This window comes from Sus scrofa, unplaced genomic scaffold (genome assembly GCF_000003025.6).
Source record: "Sus scrofa isolate TJ Tabasco breed Duroc unplaced genomic scaffold, Sscrofa11.1 Contig74, whole genome shotgun sequence".
Taxonomy (NCBI): domain Eukaryota; kingdom Metazoa; phylum Chordata; class Mammalia; order Artiodactyla; family Suidae; genus Sus; species Sus scrofa.
Window position 1 is genome coordinate 40,609 of NW_018085302.1, and position 13,665 is coordinate 54,273.

The 13,665-nt window shown below is 41.4% G+C and overlaps 1 protein-coding gene across 1 annotated transcript in view; it reads right to left on the reverse strand.

Moving 5' to 3' along the window:
- LOC100515430 (olfactory receptor 4B1) overlaps positions 1–12,855 on the reverse strand; it is a 37,250-nt gene extending 24,395 nt beyond the window's left edge. The window contains exon 1 of the mRNA XM_021082371.1: positions 12,452–12,855. The gene's annotated coding sequence lies outside the window, so the exon portion shown is untranslated. The remainder of the gene's footprint in view (positions 1–12,451) is intronic.
- Positions 12,856–13,665: the final 810 nt, after the last annotated feature.

Sequence of the window (13,665 nt, forward strand, 5' to 3'; positions counted from 1 at the left end):
AGAACACCTTAGCAAACAAAACAGTCGCTCTTCAAGCACGTGAGTATTTGCTGTGGCTACCTCTGCTGAACTCTGCAGAGGGAGCAAGCAAAAAACTCCCATCTCCCAGTCGTTCCCTGAAAGAGGCTTATTTGTACAATTTAAAAGTTGTTGCCTGAGAGCCCAGCTTTTAATCAATCTGCTTCTAGGTGCTGACTTTGGGACACTGACAGCTCTTGGCAAACCCTCAGCTACTGAGAGCCACGAAAAATGAAGAAAGCAGCCTGGACCATCAAAAACGTTGGAGACAACCGAAAGTTCAGGCCAGGCTGAAAATAAATTTCATGTCCTACAAAGACCACTCCATCAAGACAGGAAGAGGTGGCTATTTTATCTGATGCATAGAAATTAACACAGAATCAAGGGAAATGAACAGAGGAATATGTTCAACAAAATAAACCTTCAGAAACAGACTTTAATGAAATGGAGATAAACTATTTACTGATAAAAAGTTTAGAAGTTCCCGTCGTGGTGCAGTGGTTAACGAATCTGCCTAGGAAGAATGAGATTGCGGGTTTGGTCTCTGCCCTTGCTCAGTGGGTTAAGGATCCGGCGTTGCCGTGAGCTGTGGTGTAGGTCGCAGACGCGGCTCAGATCCCGCGTTGCTGTGGCTCTGGTATAGGCCAGCGGCTACAGCTCTGATTGCACCCCTAGCCTGGGAACCTCCATATGCCACGGGAGCAGCCCAAAGAAATAGCAGAAAGACAAAAAAAAAAAAAAGTTTAATATATTGGTCATAAAGCTCCTCACTGAGGGAGTTTCCATTGTGGCTCAGCAGGTCATGAAACCAACTAGTATCCATGAGGATGCAGGGTGATCCCTGGCCTCGCTCAGTGGGTTAAGGATATGGCATTGCTGTGAGCTGTGGTGTAGGCTGCAGACGTGGCTTGGATCCTGCATTGCTGTGGCTGTTGTAGGCGGGCAGCTGCAGCTCAATTCAACCCCTAGCCTGGGAACTTCCATATGCCACAGGTGTGGTCCTGAAAAGAATGTTTTTTTAAAAAAAGATCCTCACTGAGATCAGAACAACACATGAATCAAGTGAAAATTTAACAAAAAGAAATCACAGAACAGAAAACTGTAATACTAAACTGAAAGATTCAATAGAGAGGTTTAGCAGCAGACTAGATAAAGCAGAAGGAAAAAAAATCTGTGAAGTTAAAGAAAGGGCAGCAAAACTCATCCAATCAGAGGAGCAAGAAGAAAAAAAAGAAAGGAAAAAGGGTGAAGACAGCACAGAGCACTCATGGAACTACAACAAGCAGACCAATATTTGCATTTTAGTGGCCCTAGAAGAAGAGAGAAAAAGTGCAGAAAGCAAAATAATGGCTGTAAACTTCCCTAAACCTGGAGGAAAAAACAAAAACAACAAAAAAAAACCAAAAAAACCCCCAGATATCCAGATCCAAAAAGGCCAGGGCGTTCCAAATAAGGTGAATACAAAGAAACCCACATAAAGACAAATTATCATTAAATTGGCAAACATGAAAGATAAGGAGAAATCTTTAGAAGTAGCAAGAGAAAAGCAACTTCTTATGTACAAGAGAACCTCCCCCCCCACACACAAATAAGATTATCAGCATATTTTTCAGCAGAAATTCTGCAGGGCAGAAGGAAGTGACAGGATATATCCAAAGTGTCAAAGGAAAAAAATGCCACCCAAAAATACTCTGCCCAGCAGAGCTGTCCTTCAGAACTGGAGGAGAGATCAAGAGTTTTCCAGACAAGAAAAAGTTAAAGGAATTCATTACCACCAGACCAGAACATAAGAAATGTCAAAGGGCCAGAGAGGACAAGATGGCAGAGGAGTAGGGGGACACACTCGCCCTCTCCCACAAACACAACAAAAAAAGCACATCTACAGAAGAAATGACTCGCACAGAACAGCAACCAATCGCTGGCAGAGGAACCTAAACTCCAATAACGGCAAGAAGTTCGTGACATTATTGGGCAGAACGGGAGAAAAGAGGAGAGTGAGAGAAGGTGAATCCGAGTGGGACGGGCGCTCCTGAAAGGGAACTGCGGAGGAGAAAGGGATCCCGCACCCTGGAAAGTCACCTACACGGGGGAAAGATCAAACGAACTGGAGGAATTTCCAGATGCAGAGAAGAGTGTAGCAGTAAGTTGGAGTATGGCAAAGCCGATCAAGAACCGAACGGACCATCTGAACTATGGGCACAGTCACCAAAAAATTGAGACGCATGGGTGGGGGCTGGGCACCGAATCCTCGGCTCCAGAGCCCCCAGGGGGTGCTGCACTCCTGAGGAACAGCTGCCCAACACCGCCAACCCCCAGTGAGAACCCCACAGCCTAAAAACACCAGAGCAAGCTCTGCATGACCAAGTGAAATCTGCTACCATCGTGGTGTGGACCTCCCAGGCCTGTCTGCCCTCAGGAAGTCCTTCTTTGCTTCAAAGAAACACTGTTAGCCCCATCAACACTCCAGAAAAGCCACACTGCCTCAAAAAAGATTGACCAACAATGCCAGCCCTCAGAAAATATTCCATGGCAGTGACAAGGCAAACACTGCCCGGTCACGGGGAGTACAGCTCCCTCAGGAGAAAGAAAACAACAAGCAAGATGAAGAAGCGGAGAAACCACCCCCAGTCAAACCAACAGGAGAACTCACCTAAAACAGTCAACAATGAAACAGATCTCTGCAGTCCGACAGACCTGGAGTTCAAAAGAGAAATAGTGAAAATACTGAAGGAATTAAGAGAAGATATGAACAGTAATGCAGATACCCTCAGAAAGGAACAAGAACATATAAGGAGGAGCCAAGAAAAACTAGAACACTCATGTGCAGAGAAGCAAACTGAACTAGGGGCAGTAAAAACCAGAATGAATAATGCAGAAGAACGAATCAGTGATATGGAAGATAGAATAATGGAAATCACTCAATCCGGTCAACAGACAGAAAACCGAATCAAAAAACTGGAAAGCAATATAAGAGACCTATGGGATAATATAAAGCAGGCCAATCTATGCATAATAGGCATTCCAGAAGGAGTAGAAAAAGATAAGGGGATGGAAAATATATTTGAAGAAATTATCGATGGAAACTTTCCAAATCTAAAGGATACTGGGTTCAAGATACAAGAAGCACAGAGGGCCCCAAACAAACTGAACCCAAATAGACCCACACCAAGACACATCATAATAAAAATGGCAAAAGTTAGTGATAAAGAGAGGATCCTAAAGGCAGCAAGAGAAAAACAGAATGTTACCTACAAGGGAACCCCCATAAGGTATCAGCTGATTTCTCTACAGAAACACTACAGGCCAGGAGGGAATGGCAAGAGATATTTAAAGTGCTAAAAGGAAAAAATACGCAACCTAGAATATTCTATCCAGCAAGAATATCATTTAAAATAGAAGGGGAAATAAAAATTTTTTCCAACAAACAAAAACTTAAAGAATACAGCAACACAAAACCCAGGCTAAAAGAAATACTGAAAGCGCTTCTCTAAACCAAAAAGAAAGGAAGGAAAGGGAAGAAAAAAGAAAAAAAAAAAAAGAAGAGGAAGAACTAGGACTGAGGAAACCGCAATCAGAGAGCAGTCACTCAAATAAGCCAGCATACAGACTTAATCATGAACATGCTTCAAACAAAATAAAATTAAAAAGAAAAAAATAAAAGAGTCATCAAAACCATAAAATGTGGGCAAGGGATGTTAGGAAGTAAATAACCCTTTTTGTTTGTTTGTATGTTTCTCTTCTTAATTTTAATATAGTAATGAAGTGTTTGAACTTACAGGACCATCAGGCTAAAACACACAATTATGGGAAGGGGTTAGCAGACTTAAAAAACAGGAAAACCACAAGCCAAAATCAAATATTGCAGTTGCAAAAAATGAAAAAAAAAATACACTCAAGCAGATAATAACAGGAGACCATCCAACCAAAAAAAAAAAAAAAAAAAAGAAAAAAAAAAAGAAAGGAAGAATGGAGAACCATAGAATCAACTGGAACACGAGGTTCAAATTGGCAATAAATAATCTATCAATTATCACCTTAAATGTCAATGGACTGAATGCCCCAATCAAAAGACACAGAGTGGCTGAGTGGATAAAAAGGCAAAAACCTCCAATATGCTGCCTACAAGAAACTCACCTTAGGACAAAAGATACATATAGATTGAAAGGGAAAGGGTGGGGAATAATATTTCACGCCAATAGACATGACAGAAAAGCAGGAGTCGCAACGCTCATATCAGACAGAATAGACTTTAAAACAAAAAACATAAAGAAAGACAAAGAAGGACACTACTTAATGATTAAGGGATCCATCCAAGGAGAGGATGTTACTATCATCAACATATATGCCCCAAATATAGGAGCACCCAGATACATAAAACAAATAGTAACAGACATAAAGGGAGATATTGATGAGAATACAATCATAGTAGGAGACCTTAATACCCCACTCACATCAATGGACAGATCCTCTAGACAGAAAACCAATAAAGCAACAGAGATCCTAAAGGAAACAATAGGAAAGTTAGACTTAATTGATATCTTCAGGACACTACATCCAAAAAAATCAGAATACACATTCTTCTCAAATGCACACGGAACAGTCGCAAGAATCGACCACATATTGGGACACAAAGCGAATCTCAATAAATTTAGGAGCATAGAAATTATCTCAAGTATCTTCTCTGACCACAATGCCATGAAATTAGAAATCAACCATGGGAAAAGGAAAGAGAAAAAACCTACTACATGGAGACTCAACAACATGCTACTAAAAAAACCAATGGGTCAATGAGGAAATCAAGAAGGAAATTAAAAAATACCTTGAAACAAATGATAATGAAGACACAACCTCTCAAAATCTATGGGATGCTGCGAAAGCAGTGCTCGGAGGGAAATTTATAGCAATCCAGGCCTTTCTCAAAAAAGAAGAAAGATCCCAAATTGACAACTTAACCCTCCACCTAAACGAATTAGAAAAACAAGAACAAAAAAGTCCTAAAGTCAGCAGAAGGAAGGAAATTATAAAGATCAAAGAAGAAATCAATAAAATAGAGACTCAAAAAACAATAGAGAAAATTAATAAAACCAAGAGCTGGCTCTTTGAAAAGGTGAACAAAATTGACAAACCCCTGGCCAGACTCACTAAAAAGAGGAGAGAAAGAACCCAAATAACCAAAATTATAAATGAAAAAGGAGAAATCACAACGGATACAGCAGAAATACAAAAAACCATAAGAGAATACTATGAACAACTGTATGGCAACAAGTTTGACAATCTGGAAGAAATGGACAATTTTCTAGAATCTTACAGCCTGCCAAAACTGAATCAAGTAGAAACAGACCAACTGAACAGACCGATCACTAGAAATGAAACTGAAGAGGTCATAAAATCACTCCCTACAAATAAAAGTCCAGGACCAGATGGCTTCACAGGTGAATTCTATCAAACATATAGAGAGGAATTGGTGCCCATCCTCCTTAAACTCTTTCAAAAGGTTGAAGAAGAAGGAATACCCCCAAAGACATTCTATGATGACACCATCACCCTCATTCCAAAACCAGACAGAGATACCACCAGAAAAGAAAACTATCGCCCAATATCTTTGATGAATATAGATGCGAAAATTCTCAACAAAATCTTAGCCAACCGAATCCAACAACATACCAAAAAAATTATACACCATGACCAGGTTGGGTTGGTTCATCCCAGGTTCACAAGGATGGTTCAACATACACAAATCAATCAACGTCATACACCACATTAACAAAAGAAAAGTCAAAAATCATATGATCATCTCAATAGACGCAGAAAAAGCATTTGACAAAGTTCAACATCCATTCATGATCAAGACCCTCGCCAAGGTGGGTATAGAGGGAATATTCCTGAACATAATCAAAGCCATTTATGATAAACCCACAGCAAATATAATACTCAATGGGGAAAAACTGAAAGCCTTCTCACTCAAATCTGGAACAAGACAGGGATGCCCACTCTCACCACTGCTCTTCAACATCGTTTTGGAAGTCCTAGCCACAGCAATTAGACAAACCAAAGAAATAAAAGGCATCCATATAGGAAGAGAAGAGATAAAACTGTCACTGTATGCAGATGACATGATACTATACATAGAAAACCCTAAGGACTCAACCCCAAAACTACTTGAACTGATTAATAAATTCAGCAAAGTAGCAGGATAGAAGATTAACATTCAGAAGTCAGTTGCATTTCTGTGTACCAGCAATGAAATATTAGAAAAGGAATACAAAAATACGATACATTTTAAAATTGCACCTCACAAAATCAAATACCTCGGAATACACCTGACCAAGGAGGTAAAGGACCTATATGCTGAGAACTAGAAAACTTCAATCAAAGAAATCAAAGAAGATGTAAAGAAATGGAAAGATATTCCATGTTCCTGGACTGGGAAAATAAATATTGTAAAAATGGCCATACTACCCAAAGCAATCTACAGATTCCATGCAATCCCTATCAAATTACCCATGACATTTTTCACAGAACTAGAAAAAACAATCCAAACATTTATATGGAACAACAAAAGACCCAAAATTGCCAAAGCAATCCTGAGAAACAAAAACCAAGCAGGAGGCATAACTCTCCCAGACTTCAAGAAATACTACAAAGCCACAGTCATCAAAACAGGGTGGTACTGGTATCAAAACAGACAGACAGACCAATGGAACAGAATAGAGAATCCGGAAATAAACCCTGACACCTATGGTCAATTCATCTTTGACAAGGGAGGCAGGAACATCAAATGGGAAAAAGAAAGTCTATTCAGCAAGCATTGCTGGGAAACCTGGACAGCTGTATGCAAAGCAATGAAACTAGAACACACCCTCACACCATGCACAAAAATAAACTCCAAATGGCTGAAAGACTTAAATATACGACAGGACACCATCAAACTCCTAGAAGAAAACATAGGCAAAACACTCTCTGACATCAACCTCATGAATATTTTCTCAGGTCAGTCTCCCAAAGCAATCGAAATTAGAGCAAAAATAAATCCATGGGACCTCATCAAACTGAAAAGCTTTTGCACAGCAAAGGAAACCCAAAAGAAAACAAAAAGACAACTTACAGAATGGGAGAAAACAGTTTCAAATGATGCAATGGACAAGGGCTTAATCTCTAGAATATATAAACAACTTATACAACTCAACAGCAAAAAAGCCAATCAATCAATGGAAAAATGGGCAAAAGACCTGAATAGACATTTCTCCAAAGAAGATATACGGATGGCCAACAAACACATGAAAAAATGCTCAACATCGCTGATTATAAGAGAAATGCAAATCAAAACGACCATGAGATATCACCTCACACCAGTCAGAATGGCCATCATTCATAAATCCACAAATAACAAGTGCTGGAGGGGCTGTGGAGAAAAGGGAACCCTCCTGCACTGTTGGTGGGAATGTCAACTGGTACAGCCACTATGGAGAACAGTTTGGAGATACCTTAGAAATCTATACATAGAACTTCCATATGACCCTGCAATCCCACTCTTGGGCATCTATCCAGACAAAGCTCTACTTAAAAGAGACACGTGCACCCGCATGTTCATTGCAGCCCTATTCACAATAGCCAGGACATGGAAACAATCCAAATGTCCATCGACAGATGATTGGATTCGGAAGAGGTAGTATATATACACAATGGAATACTACTCAGCCATAAAAAAGAATGATGACATAATGCCCTTTGCAGCAACATGGATGGAACTAGAGAATCTCATCCTGAGTGAAATGAGCCAGAAAGACCAAGACAAACACCATATGATATCACTCATAACTTGAATCTAATATCCAGCACAAATGAACATCTCCTTAGAAAAGAAAATCATGGACTTGGAGAAGAGACTTTTGGCTGCCTGATGGGAGGGGGAGGGAGTGGGAGGGATCGGGAGCTTGGGCTTATCAGACACAACCTAGAATAGATTTACAAGGAGATACTGCTGAATAGCATTGAGAACTTTGTCTAGATACTCATGTTGCAACAGAAGACAGGGTGGGGGAAAAATGTAATTGTAATGTATACATGTAAGGATAACCTGACCCCCTTGCTGTACAGTGGGAAAATAAAAAAATTATTAAAAAAAAATGTCAAAGGAAATTCTTCAAGCTGAAGTGAAAGGACTGTAATTAGTAACAGCAAAACGTGAAAATATAAATCTCACTGATAAATGTAAATATATAGTTAAATTCGGTATACTCCAATGCTGTGACCAGGGTGAGGAAATCACTTATGGCTCTAGTAGATGACTAAAAAATAAAAGTCTAACTATAATAATTTGTTATCAGACACACAAGGTAAAAAGATGTAAAGTGTAACATCAAAAACAAAAATGTAGGAGTTCCCGTTGTAGCTCAGTGGGTTAAGAACCTGACTGGTATCCCTGAGGATATGGGTTTAATCCCTGACCTCACTCAGTCGGTTAATGATCCAGCACTGCCACGAGCTGTGGTGTAGGCTGGCAGTTGCAGCTCCTATTCAGCCCTGAGCCTGGGAATTTCCATATGCTGCAGGTATGGTCCAAAAAAAAAGAAAAAAACCAAACAAACAAACAAAAATCCCATAAATGTAGAGGGTAGAAAGAATGTAGAGCTTTAATATGCAATTGAACTTTAGTTGTTATCAGCTTAAAATAGACTATCCTAAATATCAGGTCTTTTATGTAAGCCTCACGGTAAAAAGTAAACCCAAAGCAAAAGGTTATAGTAGAGTCACAAAAAATAAAAAGAGAGGAATCCAGGCATACCATTACAGAAAATCATCAAATCACATAGCAAGAGAAGAAGAAAGGAATTGTAAAACAGCCAGAAAACAGTTAATAAAATGGCAATAATAAGTCTGCATCAATTAATCATTACTTTAAATGGGAATGAAATAAATTCTCAATTGAAAGACATAGAGTGGCTCAGTGAATTAAAAAAACAAGATCCAGTTATATGCTGCCTATATCCTTCAACTTTAAAGATGCACACAGTCCGAAAATGAAGGGATGAAAAAAGATATTCCATTCAAACAAAAACGGAAAGAGAACAGATTTGCTATTTTTATATCAGAAAAAAATACTCTTTAAGTCAAAGAGTGTAACAAGAGAAAAAGCACATTATGATCTAGTAATAAAGAGGTTAATATGTGGAATCGCAAATAAAGTCAGGAGTTCCATGGTGGCTCAGGAGGTTAAGATCTGGCATTGTCACTGCTGTGGCTCAGGTCACAGGTTTAATCCCTGGCCTAGGAGCTTCCATGTGCCATGGGTGTGGCCAAAAAAATTTTTTAATAAATACATTTTTAAACAATCAAACTCAGGGAGTTCCCATCATGGCATAGCGGAAATGAATCTGATTAGGAACCATGAGGTTGCGGGTTTGGTCTCTGGCCTCACTCAGTGGGTTAAGGATCTGGCATTGACAGGAGCTGTGGTGTAGGTCGTAGACACAGCTCGGATCCCCCATTGCTGCGGCTGTGGTGTAGGCTGGCAGATGCAGCTCCAATTCGACCCCTATCCTGGGAATTTTCATATGCTGCAGGTGTGACCCTAAAGAGCAAAAAAAAAAAAAAAAAAAAAAAAATCAGACTCAGAAACAGAGTACAAAATTGGTTTATAGGAGCTGAGGGGTGGGGGAAATAGGGAGAGGTTGGTAAAAGGGTCCAAACTTTCAGCTACAAGATGAACAAAGTTTGAGGGTTTAATGCGTCCTATGGTGACTAGAGTTGACAGCACTGTATTACATATTTGAAATTCACTAAGACAGTAGGACTTAAATGTTCTCACCAAATGAACAACCAAATAAAAAAGATCAATACGGGAGTCTGTAGGACGATGGATGTGTCAGTTAAGCAGATGGGGGAATCTTTTTACAAGGTCTAGGAATATCAAATCACCACGATGTACACTTTAATTATCTTAAAATTTCATCTGTCAACCATACCTTAACAATGCTGAAATAAAAAAAAACAGAAATTAAAAAAGAACAGTGCTATGAACAGAATTGCATATGCCAAAAATTCCTATGTCGAAGCCCTAACCCCTAATTTGATGGCATTTTGAGATGGAGCCTTTGGAGGGAATCAGGGTTAGAGGAGGTCATGAGGGTAGAATCCTCAAGATGGGATGAGCAGCTTCATAAGAAAAAAGAACCCCGCTCTCTCTCTGCCACATCAGGACACAGCCAGAAGGCAGCCCCTGCAAGCCTGGAAGAGTGTCCTCACCAGGGAACCAAATCCACCAGCACCTTGAACTTGAGCTTCTAGCCTCCAAAACTATGAAAAGTAAATTCCTGTTGTTGAAACCACCCAGTCTGATACTTTGCTATGGCAACCAGAGCTAATACAAAGGAGTATATCTACATGCACTGGTATTAAAAGCACTCCAAGGAGTTCCCCTCGTGGCACAGTGGTTAACGAATCTGACTAGGAACCATGAGGTTGCGGGTTCGATCCCTGCCCTTGCTCAGTGGGTTAATGATCCGGCGTTGCTGTGAGCTGTGGTGTAGGTTGCAGATGCGGCGCGGATCCCGCGTTGCTGTGGCTCTGGCGTAGGCTGGCAGCTACAGCTCTGATTTGACCCCTAGCCTGGGATCCTCCATATACTACCAGAGCAGCCCAAGAAATGGCAAAAAGACAAAAAATAAAATAAAAAATAAAAAAATAAAAGCATTCCAAAAGATACCAGTAAATTTTTTTCAAGTTGAAAAACAGTATGTGTAATATAATATCACCATGTAAAAAAAAAAAAAAAAAAAAACCAATTACATGTATTCTCAGCTGTTTCCACTAATGCTCAACTCAGATGTTGACCTCTTTGTCTTTTAGAAAAAGTTCTCACTGCTACAATGATCATTGAAAGAAGAAAAAGAACCAATTAGTTTTCTATTTTGTGAGTTCGAGGATCAACCAGTCCTCCACTTTCTGGAGGCCACACCAAGGCTTTCTGGCGTGATGACAACCTCTGGCAGCTAATTATGCCCTCAGGAGCTGAGGCAAAGAGTTAGGAAAAGTTTGCAAAGGAGCAAATTAGTGTTATCCCATGAGGGGGTGGTTCTTCAGAACTAAGAACTTTTACCTGCTTGAGATCCCCAGGAGCTTGAGGTAAGTAATTAAAGGCATGATTGGAGGCTACAAGAACACATCCCTGCTAAACGTGCAAGTTGCTTATGAGCTCACAGTTCCCGACTCCTGTAACCATCGTGTGGACCAAAACTGGGACACAGCATCTCCCAGTTTCCCTGTCAGGTCTACAAAATCATACACTGAGAAGCAGCTGAGAGTTCCCTGGTGGCCTAGCAGGTTAAGGATCCAGTATTGCTGTGGTTGTGGTGCAGCCTGGCAGCTTTGGCTCCGATTTGACCTCCCTAGCCTTCGAACTTCCACATGCCGCAGGTGCAGCTGTCAAAAGAGAACAACAACAACAAAACACCCAAAACCTGTGACATAGGGATTAAACCGTTCAGATCTGGGAGTTATTAAAACACCAGTTAGTTTACCCAACTAACTCATGTAATCTTTTTCACCATCTGGAAAATTCAAATTCAACCCCATCTTTTATTTACCCAACTAATGGCTCAAGGCCACCTCTACCTTAAGAGCAGAAGTCCTTGCTCTCTCACAGAAGGCTGGCCCCCACCTCATACCAAACTACCTAAGAGCACTCAGGCCCAAGGACTCCTGCTTCCAAAGGCCAATTATGGGAGAGAAGAATATAAATTATGTCCAAGCATTGTCTTTGGTCGTAGCCATGTAATTGGTCCTGTGTAATCAGATGGATGTGTGGTGGCTGCTGCAAGGCTTGACTCCTGCCAAGCCACAGTATAATTCCACCCTTGAGTCCAAGGTCATAGTTATCTTTGTTCACTGTCACACATGCAGCTTCTGCTCCCCAAAACACAGTGGCCCAAAGAAGCTTCCAGCCCAGGCACATGCTGCACAAAATAAAGCCTCATACCCAAACCGCAGTGCTGAACCTACCTCACCAATATAGGTTCCCCTGTCCCTCATGGTGGGCTCCTTCTAGGGGGGGGTCTCTAAATTTTTTTTTTTATACTGATGGATCTTGGTCAAACCACCAAACCAGGTTTTCTTAATTGCAAATCTCAGAGACCTAAAGGTTGGGGGGTGGAGGGAAGGTCAGCCTTCTCCTTCCCAGAAAGCCCCTTAAGAAATTTGTTGAAAATTCTGCAAACCAAGAGGAGAAGCAGTGTTTGCTCTGCCTCAGGACAGACATAATAATAGTAAGTTCCTGTCCTCACTACATCTGCATACTTAAGCAGGGCACTCGATAACTTCTCAGGACAAAAACATTTTCGCCAAGGAAACGTTCTGCCTCTGCCTATGTAAAGCAGCATCTTGAACTGGGGGCACATTAGTTCATTTGAAGCTTTGAGAACATGCTACTACTCACACTTTCCAGATGAAGAGGTTCAAAGACGTGGAGTGGCTCGTCCACAGTTATCACCAGTAGTAGGTGGTCAGCTAGGTCACAAACCAGCTCCATCTGGCTCCAAAAGCCTAGAAGAGTTTCTGAGATTCAGGAAACGGGGCGTGGCTTCGCTGGGTGTGTCCCGGCTCAAGTTCTCGCGAGAGCTTGCAGATCAGCTGTTGGCTCAGTGCCTCCATCAATCTGAAGGCTTGATGGGGTTGGAGATGCTGCTTCCAAGATCGCTTGGCTGTTGGCGAAGAGGCTCAGCTCCACACCATGAGGGCCTCTCATACGTTTGCCCATGAGAGATGGAGCGAGAGACAGAAAAGCTGCAGCGTCTTTATTTATTTATTTTTTTTGGCGGGAGGGGGCGTCTTTTTTGCCATTTCTTGGGCTGCTCCCACGCATATGGAGGTTCCCAGGCTAGGGGTCCAGTCAGAGCTGTAGCCGCCGGCCTACACCAGAGCCACAGCAACACGGGATCCGAGCCGCGTCTGTGACCTACACCACAGCAAAGCCAGATCCTTAACCCACTGAGCAGGGCCGGGGATTGAACCCACAACCTCATGGTTCCTGGTCAGATTCGTTAACCACTGCGCCAGGACGGGACCTCCGGCATCGTCTTTTACATCCTAACCCCAGAGGTAACAGATCATCACTTCTGCCATATCCTATTGGTCACACAGACCAGCCCTGGAGGGGAGTGTGAATAACAAGCAGCCTTAGGAGCCATCTTGTTGGAGACCATATGGCATTTTTTCTTTTTCCTTCTTTTTCACATCTAAATTTCCCAATTTTTTTTTATCATGAACATATAAAGTATAAGGAAAAAAGCTACTGGCTGCTGGCAAGGGCACTTCCTCAGCCCCGCTGTTGATTTTTAAGCATCTCCTTCCTCTTTCAAGCTATTCTCTACCGTCTCACAGCCGAATTAAAGATTGTTTTCTCAGCACAGTCCTCTGGCGCCACCTGGTGGCGGATTCCAAAATCGTTGCCAACAACTGACAGCATGAACTCGAGTCCGAAGACCTCCCCTGCCTGCAGGAAAGTGACTTAGGATATAACTATCGTTTAGAAGATAAAGCCTAGGATCGCATGTATTAATTCAGAGGGCCCAGGGATCTTCCACATTCATCCGTGAAGGGAGCTGTGGAATCCCAGAAAGGATGGAAGGGCTGTAATAACTTCTGTTGCCA